Source organism: Peromyscus maniculatus, chromosome 22 (genome assembly GCF_049852395.1).
Source record: "Peromyscus maniculatus bairdii isolate BWxNUB_F1_BW_parent chromosome 22, HU_Pman_BW_mat_3.1, whole genome shotgun sequence".
In the NCBI taxonomy this organism is placed as follows: domain Eukaryota; kingdom Metazoa; phylum Chordata; class Mammalia; order Rodentia; family Cricetidae; genus Peromyscus; species Peromyscus maniculatus.
The window spans coordinates 2,090,687-2,096,686 of record NC_134873.1 but is presented as its reverse complement, the minus strand read 5'-3'; positions in this window follow the sequence as shown (position 1 = coordinate 2,096,686).

Genomic DNA, 6,000 nt, shown 5'->3' with positions numbered 1-6,000 from the left:
GGTCCCTGTTTTAGAAGGCTACTCAGGCTAGTGCATGCCCTGCTGGGCCATCAATTTAGTCTTCTTCAAAGTGCCACCTAGAGAGACAACTGGTCAGCTGACTGCACCCAGGCACCAAGTGGCATGGGGACAAACAACGACCTCCAGCAGACTTCCCAGGCTTGGCCACAGGCTTACAGGAAACCCAGGATCCAGCATGGAGGCGATCTGTTTCCTTCCTGTTGGACACCAAACCACTTCCTCAGTTCTGAAGGAGTTTTGGGGTCCCACCTCTCCTCATTTCCCTATTTTCAGGGTAGGGGGACAGTCTTACCCACCTCACCAGAGTTAATTGTACTTTCAGGGTTACTTAATGGGAAACAAATTCCAGCTAAGGTAGGAGCTTTCATTTCATTTGCTCCCTCCATGTGCCTCACTCCAGACTGGTCAGCAGTGCTTACCATGCACAGTGACACAGACAGGGCCCTGCTCTCTGCCTGTCCCCAATTCCAGAAGAATGAGGTCTCAGCCCACAAGCTTTTCTCTTCCCATTTCCCTCTTCTAATTAACTACTCAGCTAATTCTTACAGGATTACCATATAGCTGGAATCCAAGGACCATCAAACATATACCCAGATGGTAAAGGAACCATAACAGTTAAAAGGTATTTACACCCCCAGACCAAAAGGATCTGGGCTCTGAAAAAAAACAACAGACTTTAATATAACCATCTATTACTGTTAAATGCTCTCAGAAATTGATCACCTGTGTCTCCTGGATGCTAAACTAATAAAGGAAAGAGATGCCTTAAAATAATCTGTCTCTAATAAGGCTTATCTCAGGTAAGAATTAAGTAGAGTACTAAACACTACAGTGGTCAGGAACCCAAGACTTTAATTTTCTCACGGCTGCTTCTATATGTGTTTAAAATTTTTCCTAGGCTCCAGAAACTAGCTTAAGCCCATCTGACAGGTTGGACGTACTTCTGATAAGTGCCAAACCCAAACTTTTCTGGTCTTGGGATCCCCTCTATCACCCTTGGAATCCTCAAAGGAATAAATAATAATAATAATAATAATAATAATAATAATAATAATAATAATAATTCTTTCTTCTAAGCTTTTCTCTGTCTCACCAGCATCCTATCAGATGCAACAGGAGCCAAAATGCCAAGCCAAGAAAGATGAACAGCTCTGAGGCAGCATACGATAGCGGACCATCCCAGGATGACTGTCTACCTTGGAATCACCCTTCCCTACTGCCCCAGAGTCAACCAACACCAACCAAGTCAACTGGAAGCAGCTTTTCTGGGAGAAACGACACCCCTATTCCTGTTCACTCACTTTTTTTTATAATAAACAAAAAGTCTAGAATGTTAAAATTCTGCCCTTACTCCAGCTACATGACCACACATGTGCAGTTCAGGAGCTGGGCAAAGGATCTTGCATCTTATATCATCAGTGTGCACTGGTGACTACCTTCGCGTGACATGGTCACTCAATTAGCTCATGCCTGGCGTAGCTCTGTAAGCCTACCTGCTCCTTAAAAAGCCAGACACAGACCTCAATCTTCCCTCTCTGTTCTCTCCCACCCACTATCTCTTCTGTTCTCTTCTGTTCTCTTCTGTTCTCTTCTCTTCTGTTCTCTTCTCTTCTGTTCTCTTCTCTTCTGTTCTCTTCTGTTCTCTTCTGTTCTCTTCTCTTCTGTTCTGTTCTCTTCTCTTCTCTTCTCTTCTCTCTCTCTCTCTCTCTCTCTCTCTCTCTCTCTCTCTCTCTCTTTCCTTTCTGCATGTGGGTCTCCCCCAGGCCTGGTTCTTCTGCCTCCCCCCCCAAATAAAGCTCCGATATTGGCCTTTGTCATGCTTCGTGACCTTTCTGCATGGTAACCAGTTCTGGTAACCAGCACTGCTTATCATTCTTAACACACATGAGTTATGTCCACATTTGAAAAGCACAGTATCCTTAGTACTTTGGTGTTTTGTTTATTTTCCTCTTCCTTATCATGCTACAGACAGAAAACTCAGGGGGCACACATGCTAGACAAGGCCTCTACCACAGCCCTCAAACCAGCACCACCATTATACTTTTTTGGGCGTTCCTCTTAGACCTCTGATATCACAGATCTGTACCTTCTCCCCTACTATTCCACATGATCAGTCCTAGCAAAAGAAATTGAAATTAAAAAATAAAGTTACACAGGAATGTTGTAACTTCCTGCCAGAAAGAAGAGAGGCTTAGACTTAAAAACTGGTCCTCTCTGGGTCTTAGCTGCTCCATTGTAAAAAAAGAGAAGTTTCCAGCCAAGGGCAGGGTGAATGGGGCCGTGAAGATCCAGTTGGGCAGAAGGTTCCCTGTGTTCCCCACACTCCACTCTTGTTCCCACTCTAGACTATGGCTGAATCAGTCCCTGGAAGCTGTGGCAGCCTGAATCCAGGTACTGGTGCCTGCAACGCTGATTCAACTTCAGCCTTCACAGCAGGGACCCAGGCAATAGTGACTATGCTGGATTTTTGTGTCCCACAAGCTAAAGTCATCTGAGAAGAGAGAACTTCAGTTAAGCAGATGCCTCCATAACATCATGTTGTAGACAAGCCTATAGAGCATTTTCTTAATTGGTGATTTATTTGGGAGGTTCCAGCTCCTTGTGGGTGGTACCCTCCCAGGGATGGAGGTACTGGATTCTCTACGAAAGCAGACTGAGCAAGACATGGGTACCAAACCAGTCAGCAGCATTCCTCCATGGAAATGGTTCTCAACTTCTCTAATACTGGGACCCAGTAATACAGTTCCTTAAGTTGTGGTGTCCCCAACCAGAATATTACTTCTGTTACTACTCATAACTTTAATTTTGATACTGATATAAATTGTAATGCAAATATCCAATATGCAGGATATCTGACATGTGACCCTATGAAAGGGGACCTCAACAGCACCCCAGAGGTTCCATGACTCACAGGTTGTGAACCACCATTCTGTGGCCTAGGGATCAAATCCTGCCCTGTTTGAGTTGAGTTCCTGTCCTGACTTTCTTCATTGATGAGCACTGTGGTGATATTGTGTCCCCCAATATATTGTGCACCCTAATAAACTTATCTGGGGTCAGGGAACAGAACAGCCACTAAATAGACATAGAAGCCAGAAAATGGTGGCACACACACCTTTAATCCTAGCATTCTGTAGGCAGAGATCCATCTGGATCTTTGTGATTTCAAGGCCACACTGGAAATTTAGCCAGGCATAGTGGCACACACGGTTAATCCCAGGAAGTGATGGCAGGAAGCAGAAAGGCATATAAGGCTTAAAATCCAGGAACCAGAGCCCTTTAAGCTTTTAGGCTTTTATCAATTCACCTGAGATCCATTGGGGTGAGGACTCAGAGGTTTCTAGTTTGAGGAAACAGGATCTGCTGAATCTCCATGGGAGACCTTGCCTGGGAGGAGGTAGGAATGAGGGGTGGGTTGGAGGAGCAAGGTTGTGGGGTGGGAGGAGGGAGGACAGGGGAATCTGTGGTTTGTATGTAAAATGAATAGAAAATCTCTTAATTTGAAAAAGAATGCTTATTGCTTTTCCAGAGTACCCAAGTTCAGTTCCTAGCAACTATGTCAGGTAGCTCACACTGCCTGCAACTCCAGGCAGTGAATAGTCACAAACCTTTCAACTCTAAGGGTATCCAAGACCTCCAACTGCCATAGGCACTGACACTTATGTGCACATACCTACACATAGACACACACATAGATACAATTAAAAATCAACCTTTAGAAAGAATATTTCTTGAGTCCATATAGTCTTTTGACCATGTTGTCCTTCAGGATGCTCAATGGTGAAAATATCATGGGTCAATGGGCCATGGAGATGTTTCACAATTCCCCTGGGCTATTAAAGAGGCCCAGGGCATGTCTTGCTTGGCTAGGAGAAAACATCACCATTAAAAAAATATGAATTTTTAAAAAGAGATTGTCAGAAGGAAGTATGGCCATTCTCTTTATGAACTAGAAGCAGCCCATAATTTCTTAATCTAATTTCTCTCCTAAGACCTTATTATGGCTATCTTATCAGCTCTGTTTTAAAACAGCCTTCTGTTGCTGGAGGGCTTCTCTCCAGGTTCCACCAAGCCCCACAATAATCACTCAGACACTTATATTACTTATAAACTGTATGGCCGTGACAGGCTTCTTGCTAACTGTTCTTATATCCTAAATTAACCCATTTCTATAAATCTATACCTTGCCAAGTTGCTTGTGTCTTACCAGCGTCTTTACATGCTGCTTGTCCTGGCGGTGGCTGCAGTGTCTCTCCCCCTTCTTCCTGTTTCCACAATTCTCCTCTCTCCTTGTCCCGCCTATACTTCCTGTCTGGTCACTGGCCATCAGTGTTTTATTTATATAGAGTGATATCCACAGCAGCCTTCCATGAAAGGGGAAGATAGCTCCTGTTGCCAAGTCTAGGAAATAATGCAGAAGCCAGGGAAACTGTCATATTTAATTTTACAGTGATGTATGAGTCTTTGATAGTCATTGTTGCAGGGAATGAAAACCTAGACCAAATATCTTAAGGGACTCACTTCTCTTTTGAAGTTTGTTTTAATTTGTTTATATAATTATTCTATTTTTAAAATGTAGCATCAAATCTAGGATCGCAGGAATTCAGTTTCTGACAGGTTAAGTTAAGGATAAGTCCTAGTGACTTGCATAATGACTGAAAGTACTTTATCATGACCTGATGGCTGGGTAATGCCCAATCAAAATGTTCCACTTTAGGAAGTAGCACTTTAAAGTGAATGTTTAAAAATAATTAAAAATACTAAGAAAACACGTTTTTTTTTTTTTTGCATATTTGAAGAATTTCCGTTTGTGACCTAGGTAAAGATGACACTTTCCAATGTCAATACCTTACAACATGAAGATCCAGCATTACCATGCTAGCTTAGGTGGCAGTTTGAATGAGAACGACCCCCACGGGTTCATGTATTTGATTGCTTGGTTACCAGTAGGTGGGGCTGTTTGGGAAGGATTAGGAGAGGTGGCCTTGTTGGCAGAGGTGTGTCACTGGGGTTGGGCTTTGGGTTTCAAAAGACTTGTGCCATGTCCAGTGAGTCTCTGTCTCTGTCTCTCTCTATCTCTCTCACTCTTCCATTTGTGGATCTAGATGGAAGTTCTCAGCTATTTGATGCCATGTTTTTCTCCCCTATCATGAACTTAAGCTTCTGAAACACTTTCTTTCATAACTTGTCTTGCTCATGCTATCTTATCACAGCAATAGAAAAGTAAACAAGACAGCTTAGGGGCTGCCCTACACAGTCAATTCTTTACATCCTCAGGACCCAGTATTTTCATGTTAGCTCAGGAACTGTTCAGCATGGTCAGGACCTTACAGCACTGAGAACCCAGCACTATCATGTCAGGGGCTGTTTTACATGGTTAATGCCTTACAATGTAAGGACCCAGTGATTCCTAGTCAGGTTGGGAGCTGTTCTGCCTGGTCATGTATGCATCTTTCTTTAGGCTATGACATCTTCCCTCATCCAATGCCCAGCCTTACTCTAGATCCTAAACCTAAGTAAAAGTGTCCCCAAGTCTCAGTCTATTGCCACCTTCACAATTTTTGTTATATCAATATATCACTCCATGGATATTTACTGAATGATTTTTTAAGGATTTATTTATTTATTATGTGGGCAATGTTCTTCCTGCATGTATACCTGCATGCCAGGAGAGGGCACCAGATCTCATTAGAGATGGTTGTGAGTCACCATGTGGGTGCTGGAAATTGAATTCAAGTCCTCTGGAAGAGCAGCCAGTGCTCTTAACCACTGAGCCATCTCTCCAGCCCTGAATGGTTTTTCTTTAACACCTAAAACTGTCAGCTCCCACTTCTATTGCAGCACATCACTTGTACAGATTTGCCATTGTTTTTTCTCCTTTGTGACCCTAGTCACCCCTTTCACCTCTGGATCCCTAGGAGAAAACCAAAAGAGAGGGTCAATGCACTAATATTGTATTTCTCTGTGTGTGTGGTGAGG